Below are 15,805 nucleotides of genomic sequence, written 5' to 3'. Positions count from 1 at the left end.
TGTTCCCCATCAGGCACAGGTATATGGCTCAGCAGTGGCTGAACTCTCACCAGCTTGGCTTATTTGCCTGAGGGAATTGTGTTGGGCTATACCAGCCAAAAACTCATTTTTCCTAATATAAGGTTGGGCTTCCAGTAGGGCAGTTTACTGGTAGGTTTGTAGTTTTTGCTTTTCCAGCAAGCCCTTTCTAGTATAGGCAAGGCTGAGATAGATGGACTTCCCCAGGCTAATTTAAGCATTTTACTCTTCTTGCACTTTAATTTTCAGTCTATATTTTGCTACTTGGTCTGCATTTCTTTTAAGAGAAACCTACTACTTTAGCCTTGTCCCCAACTGCTGTTCACTCAGAGCATCTTGGATTTGACCATAGGAGATAAAATAACTTCCTTTGACTCAACCCTTTCTTTTTTGAAAGCAAGAATTTCTACCTTTCTCCTTCCACTGGGATACATGATCCCATTATTTTCATTACCCAGTACTTTTAAAAGGAAGGTCCACTGAACAAGAACATGCAGTAAACATGTCATCTTCTTCTTTGTTTTTCAAACCAGTGGCTGATATGTGCTGTTCCAGAGGAAGTTGAAAGAGCTAGATTTTATGTGGATTTAGGGAACAGGGTGTCTGAGAATAATGGTTCAAATAAAAAGTAATTTTATTAGGGGTTTAAAGGCTTATGCATATATTTATTCTGTGAGTAACTTCTCATTCCTTTGACTACTAAATTATAATATGGGGTAGTATGATGATAGGACTCTCTTTGGGTTTCATGGTGAGCTATCTGTCAGGCTGTGAGAAAAAAGAAAGCATATTCTGGAGGTTTTTCACACCCCTTTAGCCCCATTGGTGCTGGGAATCAGGGTCTCTTCATGTGAAGTGCTAATGCAAAATGCATTGGCACTTGTCAGTAAGAGAGTTGGGCCCACTGGTACGGGTCACTCAGTCTTTTTCAGCCTGTGGGACACAGATCAAGCCTCTCATTACACAGAGAGAGATGGGCAATTATCTACATGCTTGCATTCATGATGCTTCACAATAACAGTATTGTTTTAAGCTATTTCTCTTTTGCTTCCCCCATCTTTCGCTTGTCAGTGTGGATATCATTCCAGTCTCACATCAGAAATTGATCTCTATAAATAATAACTAGAGCTAATCTGTGCTGTACAATGGAGTTAAAATCTTAGTATTCAAAATTGATGTCTATTGATAACGTTAAGTACAAAGATTTTAACAGCATTTGCACAGCAGGAACCATCTCCTTAACGTGTTCAGGCCCTGATGTAGTTTGCTTGCAGTGACAATGAAGACTTTTACCTTGCCCTATAACATGTTGTGAATAGCTACGAGGATGACCTAGCTGTTCCATTTTCCTTTTTTTCCTTAGTGATATGCCTTAACTTGACTTTTAACTAGAACGGTCTTACTTTTATACATTTTAAAATCAAACTACTTTATTCAGGTTCCTCAACAAGGGTCTAGATAGATAGCTCAGTGGGTAGCCTCACATACCTGTCCTTATTCTCCTCATCCTGCAGTCACCTATAAACCATAGCCTTCCAGAATTTGTGGGCCTTATCTATCTGAGGAGGAGGGATAGCCTTCAATAGGCAAGTCAAAGAAAGTTATTAGTTAGCCTTCAAAAAGGCTAGCATTGGTTCAAAACGCGTAAGAGAGCAGTTGTCTGCTGAATAACACTGTTTTAACACAGTCTAACATCGTTCTTCGAGCAGCAACCTAAAAAAGACAGAGACTTAAAGGCATTTTTGAAACTTTGCAGCCTGGTGGAGACTCCGCCATTTTGCTCTGTAAAATAAATCACAATATTTGAAAACTTTTCTCTCAAAGCTGTAGCACAGCCTGCTTTATCTAATGTAACCTCTAATGGAGCTCCCACTGGTTCCTTAAGGACAGTGTTCCTCACGTCAAACTATGTGTCATTGCTTGGGAATGTGTCCTGATAAATAGTGCAAATGTTACTATGCTTAATTTCATTCCTTTATTTGTAATTTTGTCCCTTTGGACCACCTACACCCTTTCCATAAAGCCCCAAAAGGCTGTGGGAGATGAAGACTTTCACGAACGCATTATTCCAGATGTACTCTCTGGTTATTTCTGGTGCATGGTCAGAGCACTCCAGTACAGCTCTTTGGATGTTTACCTCCCAGTTTAGATTTTCAAGGGGCTCTGGAAGAGTAATTGCCATTTTGACATCACCTATCTGGGAATGCTGATTACTTAAACACTGTCATTGTTGACTTCACTCTTTTTAGCAGTTTACTATCTCAAAAAGCTTTGCTTTTTCTTTGTATATGTCTCAGAGAGAGGGCAGGCTTCTTTAAAAATACGTATTTTCTCATTTATTAAAACCTCATGATCTCCTGTGGCAAGAGACATGTCTAGCAGGAAAAAGAGAATATACAGTTTTCTGAAAAACAGGGTGACAATGTGTGGGAGTGACTCCTTATGGTGGTAGGCATTCTGGATTGATTTAAAAGCATTTTCTCACCTTAGGTAAAACTTTTTTTTATCATCCTAAAATAGAGTTTATATGTAACTTTTTTTTTTTTTTTAATAAAAAGAAACATTGCTCAGATCCCAAAGAAATGTATTGCCAAAATGGTGAAGTGTAGTAAAGTATAGCAAATGAAAAGCTGTGGTTTGAGAAGAAAATAGAGGATGGTCAGTGCCTGCCCCAGGTTTGTATGGGGACACCTCTGTAGTAGCTGAGAAGAAAAAGAATATTCCTGTTGCTATCAAAGCTGGTAATTCTTGCAATATTTACTTTGGCTGTTTTTTTTTTTTTTTTTTTTTTTTTTTTTTTTTTTTTAACCTCCTGCAAATAGATTATGTTTTGACTCAAGTACTTTGTTAACACTTGAATAATAAACAGCATGTCTTTTATGTGTCAGGGTACCTGTGGGGCTTAGCCACACCGAGAAGAAAATGGCTAAGATGTGCTCAGGCTGAATGTAAACACTGGGAAGGAAAATGTTCTTTGCTAAGTGCTTTGTGCTTCTGGCTAAGCAAAGTGCATGCCACTAACCACTTGCCACTGTTTGTAGTGCTGCCTGCAGAGATGTTGAAGGCCAACAGGTTTTCACGCACAGCTATGTTAAGCCTATAGATGTATCATGACTGAAAGCCATACTCACATTCATGAATGCAACTGGTGAAAGCCTATTAACAAATAACAGTATGTGTAGTTACAAACAGACTGAGAAATTCAGTCATTTCTGATCACTTTTCACTACATGAGCCCTTCGTTCATGCATGAAAGACTTTGTTTCCTTGCCTTCTGCTTATCTGGTGGGGAAACACTGGTCAATCTGGGTGCCCCAAATAGCTCCACTGCCGATGCCCCAGTGCAGACCCTTCCTTCCAGTCCTTTTCGCCTGATCACCAGCAGATGTAGCGGGGCTCTTGGTCTTCTGTGGGGCTACTACTGTCTGCCAGGAAGTTCAGGCACCCCTCCGCTACTCTTCTCTGTCCTTTACCAGCAGGCTTCAGTAGTGAGCTGCCTGCTAGTGGCAGGTAGACACACCGCAATGGGGAGTGCACCTTCCACCTCTAACAGTACCTTTGCAGATTGTATTCTTCTTGTCTGCTGTCAGTTTGTTTGTCACTCTATTAAATACTTTTTAGCATATATTTTTGTAGCAGAGTTCCATATGCTACGATTGGTCTTTGGTGATCAACTCTTACTTTACAAATCAGCCAAGACTAAAAGCCAAATGCTAGAAATAAAAGAAAAAAAATAAATTATCATTATTATTATTATTTGAGTGTAGACAGGGAAATACCAGTTTCCTTTTGTCACTGTGTGGTGACATCTGGTTTTACATTTGTTGGCTGTGCAGATGATGACATGATGTTGGTGCTTTGAAAAGCTTTTGATTTGAAATTTCAAGCAAACTTTTTGGTGTCTCATTTTTGGAGTGTGCTACTAAAAATATCTTCATGAGATCTGATGTCTCACTAAGTGCTGGGCACTCTCCCTTTCAACATTAGGCCTCGAGGGAGATGGTCATTCTTGTGTTCCTGGGTGGTAATCATCAGAGTGTGATCATCATAATGTCCTTTTTGGGTGCATGCCACTCATTACTTTTATTTTGCTGTTAATCTTTTCATGTGACTCACCAAATTAATCACAGTATTCAGTTTTCCCCCCACGTCCCAGTATTTTCCTAGCTTTTCTGCACAAAGTTTAGCACAAGCTGGAGAGACGCTGTAAGGGCAAAGCTTGCTCATGAGTCTCCTGTTGTAAATCCAGGCTAATTTAATTGAAGTTAGTGTTGTTCCAGACATGCCACAAGCAGAACTGAGGCTCTGTTTTACTGATTTTTAGAGTCTGGAGTAAAAGAGCAATAGACTTTCCTTGTATGTGCAAATAAATTAATACTGATAAAGCTTGTTAAAAGGGAAGACAAACATTTATGGTGGTTGCTTGAACTTCTCTTCATGATATCGGATACTGCAAGCTTATACTGGATGGGTAAACCACTACAAAGCCACATCAGCACTTGTGGATTTATGAAATGAAACAAGTGAAAGCTTCTCATACAGTAAAACCACAGCACTGACAGTATTTAAGCAAACAGCTGCTTAATTTTTTATCAACAGGCAGAGCAGGGTACAACCGATACCCAGCTGGAATAAACTGGTAGATCTCCATTTGCTTGAGAGGAACCAGTGCCGCTGCACTTGAGCTGGGGGTTCAGGTTTGGTCCCACTGAATGCAGCATGAGGGCAAATGTGTGTCCCTGGCTGTGGTGCAAACCAGGGTGCTGCTCGTGGGCACCCTCCTTCGGGAGCTTGCATCCGAAGCCTTTTCTTCTGCTCTGACCCAGAACACATCCATCCTCTGTAAGAGCTCTGTGCCCTGGGGAGGCTGCTGCTGATTTGTTTTACGGGATTCCAGGTCTCAATAGACCTGTGCTGTCCTGTTTTTACCACTCCGACACCAGTGCCAGCAGTTCTGTCACAGATAGGGCGCCTGATAAGAAGGAGTGAAGCCTTTCTCTCTGCCCTGCCAGCTTTTGCGATGAGGCAGTGGCTACTGCTGGTTACCATGTGCCTACATTTGTCTCCAGCTCCTGTGCTGAGGTGGAAGGAGAAAGAAAGACTGAGTTCCTCCATAAAATAACCTTTCTTTTCAGACTAATGTTAATCAGAGGGGGGTGTTTTTTTTTTTTTTTTTTTTTTTTTTTTTTTTTTTTTCCTTCTGCCTTTTCCCAATGCCAGCAATCTTTGTGCATAACCTCAGGCCTTCCTCTCTCTCCAAATTTTTGTCACTCAGCCAACTTTCCACTCCTACTTTTCTCTTCTTTTCTAAAATTTCTCCTAGCTTGACTTTGCCTTGCAAGTCCTCCTTATTCAGTCTCTGTAAATGGACACAGGCACCACATCTGGATAGAAGTCACTGTACCACAATGGGATCAAAGTTTGGTGCTGGGACCACCTTTGGTGACCACCTCTGACCTCCTGCCAGTGCAACCAGGGACCTTCAGCAGAGCTTGACAGGGACTAGATGAACCTGGGATGAGTTAATGCCAGGAGCACAGTGTGAATGATTTTGATGCCAGCTACAAGAAGTTTCAGAGGCATACCTCTGCTTTAGGGCTTCATCTGGTCAACCCTGGGGCAACCCATCCTGCAGTGGCTTTTGCTGGTTGTCCTCACTCCGTGGTACTGTCTTCTATGAACATTTGCTGTGCTCTGGCTAGCTCTCCATGACAAGCACAGTCATTGCAGTGCCTTCAGCACCACCCTAAATAACTTTCTAGGCAGGAAGTTCAGGGTGCAGAGTTAAAATCAGGTTGGAGGGAGACTAAGCTGGGCACAGACTGCCAAATACTCTGTATCTGCAGGTAAGCTGAAGGATGCTTTTCTACACCACTGCCAGTTCCACCACCGATCCTACTTCCCCCGGAGATAGTTAGTATGAAATATGTGGCAGATTTAAAAATGAGCTCTCTTGGGGGGAAAGGGGAAGCCTATGTTTTTTCATACCTACCTTCCCAACATTACAGTTTTCTGAGACAGCCTGAAAAGGACTGGCTAGCAGGTATGCCCTTGTGCCTCCTGTCCATCAGCGCACCCAGCAGGAGGGCAGGAGCTGCCAGGTAGGCATACAAGAGCCATCTCTCTTCCTCCTTCTCCTGCCCTCCTCCTCCCCTCCCTTTCTCCCTCCCCACACTTCTCTTGATCTGCTGTTGGCTCCTAAAAGGATTAATTAGAAAGATGTGAGCAGGGGTTGGAACGTCAAAAAACAATCGTCACTTTCATATCTGACCCCTATCACCAGCTGCAGAATTAACAAATTGAATGTCGTCAGCAAACAGGAGTTGCAGATGATATGAAGTTCATTACTAGCAGCACAGGGCTTGTGTTCAAAGCCCAGTTTAAACAACTCTTGCTGATTAAATTCCTTGCAGGGGCTCCTGCCAGACACGTTTAGAAAATACGGACATCTAACAACTCTCCCTCGCTTTTTCTCCTCGCCTTCTTTTCTTCCCCCTCCCCTCTATTTTTTTTCTTTTTTTTTTTCTTTTTTCTTTTTCTTTTTATTCTTTGTTGTTGTTGTTGTTAATTTTATTTTTTGTTTGTTTGTCTCTTAATGTGTGCCAATTATTTGTCTCCTATCTGCAGGTACTGGCAAGTATCAGTGCTCTGGCCCTGCTGTCTACAGCCTTATCCATTTGGCGCCTGCTCCAGCCCTCTCACATTACCAGCAGTGGGGTCTGTTTTCAGCTGTGAAAAGCTGTGAGCATAGCTCCTTCCTCCCCTCCTCCCACCACAGCCTCTCTCCCCCCTTTTCCTTTTTCCCTCTCACCCTTCTGCTCCCACAGCCCCCTCCAAGGGCCAGGAAGCAAGAAAAAAAACACAAACAAGAAAGCATGATAACCAAACACGATGACCTTCTACATGATGGCACTGGGGATTCCCAACCTGCCCCCCACACTGGTGGTTGTGGCCACTTTTGCTGCACAGCCCACGTGTACTGGCCCTGCTCCCGGGGAAGATCTCTGGCTTGTTGTGACTCTTAGCGTGCCCCATGCACAGGAGCATCCAGAAGTCCACCAAGGCAGGTTGCTGGGAGGGCTGGATGGGGAAGCAGGAGCTGTAAGCAAGTGCATAGGAGAGCTGTGGGGATAAAATTCAGTTGCTAGCCCAACTTCTGTCTAGTTAAGCCACCTTGAGTTCAGTCTGAGCTTCACATTCAAAACACTTTTCTTCCCTTTCCTAAAGAATTATTTTTTTCCTGCAGTATTTAGTCATTCCATGTTCCTCCCTCTCATGCCTTCGGGATCTTTCTCCACCATTTCCCTGGGATGTAAGGATGGAGTGACTGGCTGTTCCTGCCCACCCCCACAGTAACTCCTGGACACGACAGTTTGGGTGGAAACCCAGCTACAAGAAACAAAATCTCAGAGGTAGGCTGCTTCTGCAACTTTTGTGAAATGAGGCAGCTCTGGAGAGGGGAGAGGCATCTCTAGGGATATTCCTGGGAGAAGGAGCTGCTGGAGAGCAGAGCTATGAGGGTCCAGGTGAGGCTTTCCTGGGGTACACACCAAAGGAGGTACCTTGGCACCTGACTATGAGCCATGCATTTGCAGGTTGTGTTTGCTCTGCTGAGATTCTCTTTTAAGCTGAATATCACAGATTAAAATGTTGAGCCAGACCAGGAGAGCTTTCAAAGGTGCCCAGGAGACAGTGTGGAAAATAACTGTCCTTTGCAGGCCATGTTGTACTAGACCCCTGCTGGTCAGCTCTTTGGCAATCTTGCTCAGTAGGAAAATGTCAGGAATTATACAAGAAAAGTAGTCTCTGACTCTCACTTTGGAAGCAAAATGATGGTATCAGGAGCAGGAATGTGTCATAATCTTCAAGGAATTTTGTAACTTTTTGTTGGGCCATTGCTGTATTATTTGGTTTCTCATATGGGAAGTATTTTATTTTCCAGACATCCTTTACACAAGCCAGAGCAGTTTAGTCCCTGAAATGTTTGCTGAAGTCTTTCTGCACAGGTGAAACTTTCACAGGTATTTGCATGTACTGTTAGATGACATTTTGGATCATGGGGTATTTCATGCAAGAAATAGCCCAGCAACAAAGTTTTCCTTTCAAATTTTTTTTTTCTTCTTTTTTTTTTTTTTTTTTTGGTCCTTTACAGGCCATCTTTCTCTGTCACGGAACCATTGACAGTTAGTCACAAGACGTAGAGCCCCCCAACATCTCCCTTCCTCTGTATGACCATCTCTAATGAGAGAGTTACAGACAACAGCTAATCCATAGCAGCATGTCTAATTTTTATGCTCCTCATACCTATGCCTCTTGTGTTTCCTATGCTTGCTCTGGTATTTTTTGTTTTAAAAAAGAAAAACTAGCTTCCAAAATGAATTAGTGAGACAGGCCTCTTTTTGTTTTATTGAATTCACTGGATTATAATGAGAATGACACCTGGCCAACATTTTCTACTTCCAAAGTTCCTACTGATTTTTTATTATTATTTTTTTTTATTCTAACTATAAAAACAAAGGTTTTGCAAATATCTGTCATTGCCTAAATCTCATTGTTTCTTTAAGCATTACGTACCTGCAACATGTTCATCCAAAGCCTGTGTTTCAAGTTCAGTGATGTACACAGGCTGTAATCTTCCCTTACATGTGCTTGCACTGATTACTACTGATCAGCAATTGAATGAGCAAATGCAAAAAGTGTTTGTAGCAGAGAGAAATTATTTTTGGAAGAGTGTCCACCACAACATGAGTTTGTTGTACTGCTGAGCAACCAGCATGGGATGTCTACAGTGCAGGAGGCAAATCTACTAATAACATGGCATGCATGGATGTATGTATGAGTAATATGAGCCTATGGGAACACTTGCTTTTAAATCTAGCTAAGCCTAGAACAGCATGTATTTTCCAGATACTGGAAATTCCCAGATGGTTGGATTATACTGACTCAGTATTTTGTGCCCACATTCATTCAATTCCAGCAAAACGGGAGGGTGAGATTGGTGCAGAGTGCCTGGGAAGAGAGGGCCCCTGTGATGTCCAGTTGGTAGAAGAAGGGCTGTAATAAATTTCAGCAAGGATTACAGCTGAAGAGGCTGTTCCCTGCCCAGGCCAGCTGGATCTAGAGTATCTGCTGTCTGTTCTGTGCAGAATGGATATTTTTCATCCTCTCATCCATGCCATCACCATTTTGCAAAAACATTTTCATAAGGTTGGCATGCTGACCCCAGGCTGTGCCCTGGGGCACTGCACGAGACTGTTTATCTGCACATATCCTACTCATGGCTCTTGGGAGAGCTCAGTTCAGTTGCTGTCGAAAAGGGGTTCAGACAACTTGCAAGCTGTCACCCGCCTCAGGGACCAGCCTATATCTTTGGCTCGTTCTTGCTCTTCTAAAGCATCTTGTGAGCTCTTGCTGGCACCCAGCACCTCTAGGTGTTTATTGGTCTCAGACAAATCAGCTGTTGATCTTTTTTTTTTTTTTTTTTTCTCTGATTTTATAGCCTGTAGTGATGTAGCTGGAACTTCTGGACCAAGCTATTTACATCTCACTAGTAGCCCGTGTTAAAGGACCTTGCATTAAAAATAAGTTAATGAGAATCCTCCTCCTCCCTATGCTTCTAATCTGCTATAGGTTGTAAAGAAAAGTACTTGCAAGGAAATGCATTAGGCAGTCTTTATGAGCTGTGGCACAGAGTGCAGTAAAACCCATGGTTCGGCCCCTGGGCCTCCAGCAGGACATCTCTTTATTGGAAGGGACACCACAGAAGTACCATGTTCTGAGGCTACGCGAAATACAGTAATAAGGTTAGCTCACAGTAAAAGTGTAATTAATGTCATATAATATAAAGATTTACCATTTTCTCTAAGGACTTATCCCCCAGGCAGCTCTCTTGCATCACGTGGTAATCTAAATTAAAATGTCCCTGACAATTCCCCATCTTTTTACCCATTTTCTGCCTGTATGCTTGCTCCCAAAGATGTTTATCATGGGGTGCCACTTCAGCAGAGGGGGATTAGGAGATCATTGTGCAACAATAGTGGTGCTGCCTTCTTTGCCTGTTGGGTGAAAAATGAAACAATGCTCAGCTTGTCTGGGGTTTCTCTTTCTCTCCCTCTAAATCTTCTGCTGTGCATTTTCACACAAGACTGCTGTGTCTCCCACGTTCCTTATCACTGTGAGATTGTTGCAGCTTGCTCTTGGAGATTGCTGAGGCAACAAGTACCCATGCTTCCTTCATCTACTTCACAAACAGGACTTCTGCTTGAAGGAGGAATGGCAGGATGGTTTTCTTGACCAAAGGGTCACAAGTGTCCTCTAAAGGGTCCTCACCGGGGCTATGCCTAATTCTTGTTTGGACCATGGCACTGGGTGGTGTTTGCCTCCAATAACTGAAGTGGGGAAAAGCTGTGAGTGCTGAGTGACCACAGTGCTGAGTGACCACCTGGCATTTCCCCCTTTCTCCTTTCCTCTCTCTCACCTTGAGCGTGAGGTTATTTGTGCTGGATTATTTGAGCTCTGTTGATGAGAATTCTCTCTGAAGCTCCCTGCAGGCAGGGAGAGACTTTTATATGGTTTTCTGCTGGGACCGTTTCTGTAGTGACCTGAGATTTGTACTACTTAGCTGAAGTAGAGTAAGGGCTGCTCTTCACAGAGGTTACAGGAGCCACCCTTACTTTGTGCTGAAGGCTGGGCTGTCAGGAAGCCCAGCAAAATTCAGTTAAGTGAGTCCTGCTGTCTACAGACAAGTCCCCAGTGGAAATGTCCCAAATGAACAGCTAGAGACATTCGATGCCTGTGTGTTGAAATCCAAACTCCTGCAGATCCTAGATGGAGCCATGTCGGCCTTTTGTTTTGAAGCCTTAACCCAGGCAAAAGCTACCCACACCAGCACGCAGAGGAGCCGGGATGTGCTTTCCTCCACTCTCACCACCACTACCCTTGAAATCTGGTTTTGCGGTGGGTAGCTCCTCTTTATAGCTGCTTCCTCCCATTTCCTCACTTTCCCTGCCATATGCCAAGCAGGAAAAGTTCTTCCAGACCAAAATCATTCCTCATCCTTTGATTCCCTGTGTTGGCCAAGATGCATTGCTACAGAGAACACGCTTCGCTGCAGTGTAACCAGAGAAGGAGGAAAGGCTGGTTTGCACCATCAGCCTTGAAGGAGGTGTTCGAGTTCAGCTCATGACTGATTAAATCATGACAAGGCTTTTTTTTTTTTTTTAATCCTCTTTTGTCACTTCTGCCCTCTCCAGGAAACCAGGGTGCCCTGGGCAGTCACTTGCAGGTGTTTTAGTTCTGCCCCTTTGATTGCAGCCACATGAAGGGCAGTTTGTGCAGGTGACTGAAGGGAGGTAGCAGTCCTCCTGTTATCACATAACAGGAAACCCAGAAGTGGCAGATCAACCAAGCACATGGCAGGGCCTAGACATACAGCCTGGCAATGCTGTCGCGCTGTTGCAGGCTATCAAATTAATACGGAGTTTGATTTTTCCATCTTGCTGTATATTGCCTTGCACTGACCTGGCAAGAGGCAGCTGCAAATGGCCATTTGCATCAAAAGCTCCCCAGTCACTCTCGATTAGAGCGACCACATCTTTTCCCAGCTAATGAATTGCTCCCATCTGTGAAATTACAGCTACTCACTTTTGTTTTGCTTAAATAAGACCTGCAGGGCTCACGTGGCAGGCAGTCTGCTGCCTCCAGGTACCTGCTTGGGAGGCTCGATCGCCACGGCTGTCGTTCTGTCACGGGGCTGTTTGTCTGGCCTTTGACAAGGAGCAAACACAGAGCAGCCCTGGCCTTGCCTGAACTGCCCGGGCGCTGCAGAGACCTCCTGGAGACCTGGGGCTGCGCCGAGGCCGCCAAGATGCTCTGTGCATAATGCTGCTCCAGGAGCCCGACCTATTGATCGCCGGGAGTCTCAATAAATTTAGATGGCGGGTCTGTATCCACGCTCCATGCATGGGGTAGAGCGATGATGAGCTGCAAAGATCAATAGAGGGGAGTCTTTTAATCGAACATGTAAAACATGTTCTTCATCACTGATGGTGTGTTAATTGGGATTTAATTCTTGAGGGGGCATTCACCTGTCCCTTCCAGCTGTTTTCTCTCTGATCTTGTTGAGAAATCCAGAGTAGCTTGAAATATGAGTTAGAAAGATGAAGAAATATGAATCAGGGCTCTACTGTTCTTGTAGTATTATTTCCAGCATATCCTGCCAGTCCCCAGCTTGCTGAAACCCCCGTCTTTCAGTGGTGTTCACATCAGCAGTAAATCTGTCCCACTATACTCCTGCACTCCTCAGCCCAGGGCTGAGGAGCAGGGGGAGCCTTGGTGCCTGGCTCAACCCCCCACAGGCTGCCGGGTACCCAGAGAGATGGTGACCCGGGACACTGAGCTGTTCTGGCTCTTCCATGGCCCGTGTATCCCACAGAGACGCTTACAGCCATTCCCACCACTGATCTTCTGCCTCTTGCTGATGCTTTTGCTTCCTTTGCTTTCACCTGCTGCTCTGCATTTAGGCGAGGAAGTAGTGACAAGCTCTTATCCCACCTGCCAGGCTCAGCCTGGGAGAGGTTTTGGGGGTAAGTTGCCTTGATCAGAAGCACAGCCTTAAGGAGAAGCGTTTTCACTTTAGCCCATAAAGGCTGCAGGGCTACCATCAAAAAATGGATATCTGAAGGTAGGGAGCTAGCTTTTTATATAGTATGTAAGATGCAAGGATTGTTTGTATTTGTTATTCTATAAATTATTATTTTTTTTTTCTTTTTTTTTTTTTTTTTCTTTTTTTTTTTTTTTTTGTAAAGTACCATGGGAACAGGCCTCCTTGTCCTAGGAGGGACATAGTTTCTCCATGGGTGCCTCCCCCGGACTCCACCTTCTTTCCTTGTGCTGCAGCAAGCACCGAGGTCGGGCACTGGCCACCTTTGGAGGCTTGTCCTGGCAATCAAACAGCTCTTCCAGAGCAAATCTTACTGAGGCTGGATGATAGGAATGAAACTACATGTGTGAAGAGAAGGATATTTTGACATACAAAAAAAGACTGACCTTCACTTTACCCTAAATCCCACCGTGTTGTAATAGCAGGCAACTAAATTGTACTATGTCATCCCCTCCATTAAAGACCATCCCTGCATCTGTCTGTTCCTCATGAACAAATTTAGGATTGTTGTTTGCCCTTGCAGTCCCCCACCCTCATAAGGAAAAACCTTAAAATCTTTGGTTTCCTTTGGGACTTTTCAGTTCAAGCCTTAGCAAAACAAATTGTGTCACTGGCTGGAAAATGGAAGCAGCAGCATCCCAGCTAAGAGCTCAGACATTTTTTCTTATTGTAAATTCTTTAATCTCTTTTAACAGATGACCTCTCTAGGGCTATTGTATTACCTTCCTGCTAGTTTTCTGGCAGGTCTTCTATTTAACTAAACCAATAAATATGTATATTTGCAGCATGTATTTCAGTTATCCAGTATAACTGTACAGGGTATTCATTACTCAATAACCAGCTTATATTTAATATTGAAAGGTTATTGCAAACTATATGACTGTATGCATGAATACAATTTATGAATACAACATCCATGAAATTTCCTTGCTGTAATTTAACTGACTAATTGATAAATACTCAAGCATATCCCCAATTCCTTCATGCTGTAAAGTATTTTGATAGCAGTATTTCAGGGGGCAGACGAGTGAAACAAAGCAGTAAAAGGAATCTCTGCCAGCCCAAACACAGTTACATCTTCTGTGAGCTCAAGGAAGATTTTGTAGCATGAGGTGGTGACCTCACAGAATGTGGAACTAACTCTGTGGGTCCAGCAGAGATGGCAGGTGTAAGGCAAACAGAGGTGACTGCACCAGTGGCTCCATAAGTAGTGCCACATCTATGCAAGGGACCAGAAGCTCAGGGGGAGATGTCTGCTGGAGACACAGAAGTGTCTTCACATTTCTGGAGCTTGGAAGCTACATGTGGAGGGGCAGCAGATGAAGGGAGAAAAAGAAACTGAGGGGCATTGGACAATTGTGTGGGATGAAGGGAGCAGGTTGTCCTCATGTTTCTGGAGAAGGTGTTTCTCCTTGTCAGCCTCATGTGTAAGATGCTCGTCATCTTGATGCTGCTTTTGTGTCCTCTGATGTGAAGGGGAGTGGTTGGTGTGGTCCTTGGACAGGCTTGTTCACTGCACAGCTATTGCATGTTGTTCATCAAAGAGAAGTTTCTCTTGTCTACTGCTTTCTCTAAGCGTGGGGAAAGAGCTGGGGGTGGGGGGGAGCAGTTGAGTCCTCTAATGGTTTCTTCCATGATGGGATTAAGCAGGACCTGCTCCTTTAAAAAGTGTCCCCTTCCCCATCATCCTCCCTCCTTCCAATTACAGCACTAATTTCAGTAATGGAGCATTAATGGAGTAATGGACTGCTGAAGCTGGCCTGAAGGAACTGTAGTGCTCAGCACAAATTGAGTAAATAAACCATATATTAGATTTCTAAACAATACTTTTAGTCTAGTCCCCAGGGAAAGAGAGTTGTCAAGACTTACTTAAGTAAACCCAGCAAAAACGTATGCAAAAGATCCATCCATTCGTACCCTGGAAAATGGCACCAGTGGCCCGAAGTATCAGTGAATCTCTTACATAAATCTCTGTGGTCCTGACGGAGAGAGCTTTGTGTTGTTTCCTTCTTCCAGTTCCCCTCCTTTGATTTATTTACCAATAAGCAGCGTTGTGCCTGTTTCTATTTGTGTCTTGCTCAAAAGCTGTCTGTGTGGAGGGGAGCTGTATGCTGATGGAGAATGACTTGCAATTGCAAGGAATGAGTTATCACAGAGCTGAACGAAGTGATGGATGTCAGTAGTGCTCTAAACAGTTTTCAGTCTGGGAAAGTCCTGATTATTTTTTCTTCCAAAAGCAGCAGCCCTCTATCAACATTTTTATTACTGTAAATTAAAAATAGGCTTTGCAACTACCTCAGCCAAATAAATAGAAACGAGTAATGAAGTACTGACTATCCAGAGCTACTCTGCTGGCATCAGGGTGACTAATTGTAATTCAGTTGCCCTTGAATGCATGGGCTGCGGTCGAGGTTTTCCTAGGCAGCTTGAGAGCCAAATGCAGAAGATGGGGACAATGAAGCGAGGCAAAGGCACCCAGCAGCAAAATGACTTTTTCACGTCATTCTCCAGGTCAGGGGGAGGACCAGGGCAAAATCCAGGGCTCAGCCCACCACCATGTCTACGAGCAAACCTTTTGTGTCCTTAAGAGGCAATCATGAAAAGCCATAATTTCTAGAGGGCAGCAACTTGTGGGTGTTCAACATCCCACAAGATGATTATTTACTTTTTATGAGCTTCAGTGTGATCTGAGAGAAATCTTTTGAGCCTTTATGGCAGATATATATACATATATTTCCTCTTAGCACACACATTCAAGAAAGAGTGAAGAGTGTTCTAGCTCTTCTTGTTCATAAATTTCATTGAACTGTGCCATTACTAAGAATAAGTTAAACAACAGCAGTTTAACTTGAATCAAAAGAATGAAGATTGCTTTAGTCCTGTGATCAGGCTAAAGATGAGGTCTGCACCACAGTATTTTATCAGAGGGAGTTTTATGCAGACATCATTAATCTGCTTCAAATGTCTGACACCTAAAGTTTGGGTACACAAAATCACTCCCTCACTTGACCTCCGGATATAACACGTGAAAGAATCAAATACCGCTGATGTATACCAGACCTAGATGATGTAGTGTCTCTCAGGGTGTAATGCAGTCCTGGTTGTGATTCCTGTTTTTATTAGGGG

Source organism: Aythya ferina, assembly GCF_964211825.1.
Source record: "Aythya ferina genome assembly, chromosome: 2".
Lineage (NCBI taxonomy): Eukaryota > Metazoa > Chordata > Aves > Anseriformes > Anatidae > Aythya > Aythya ferina.
The sequence above is the reverse complement of the archived record's forward strand: the minus strand, read 5'-3'. Positions refer to the sequence as shown.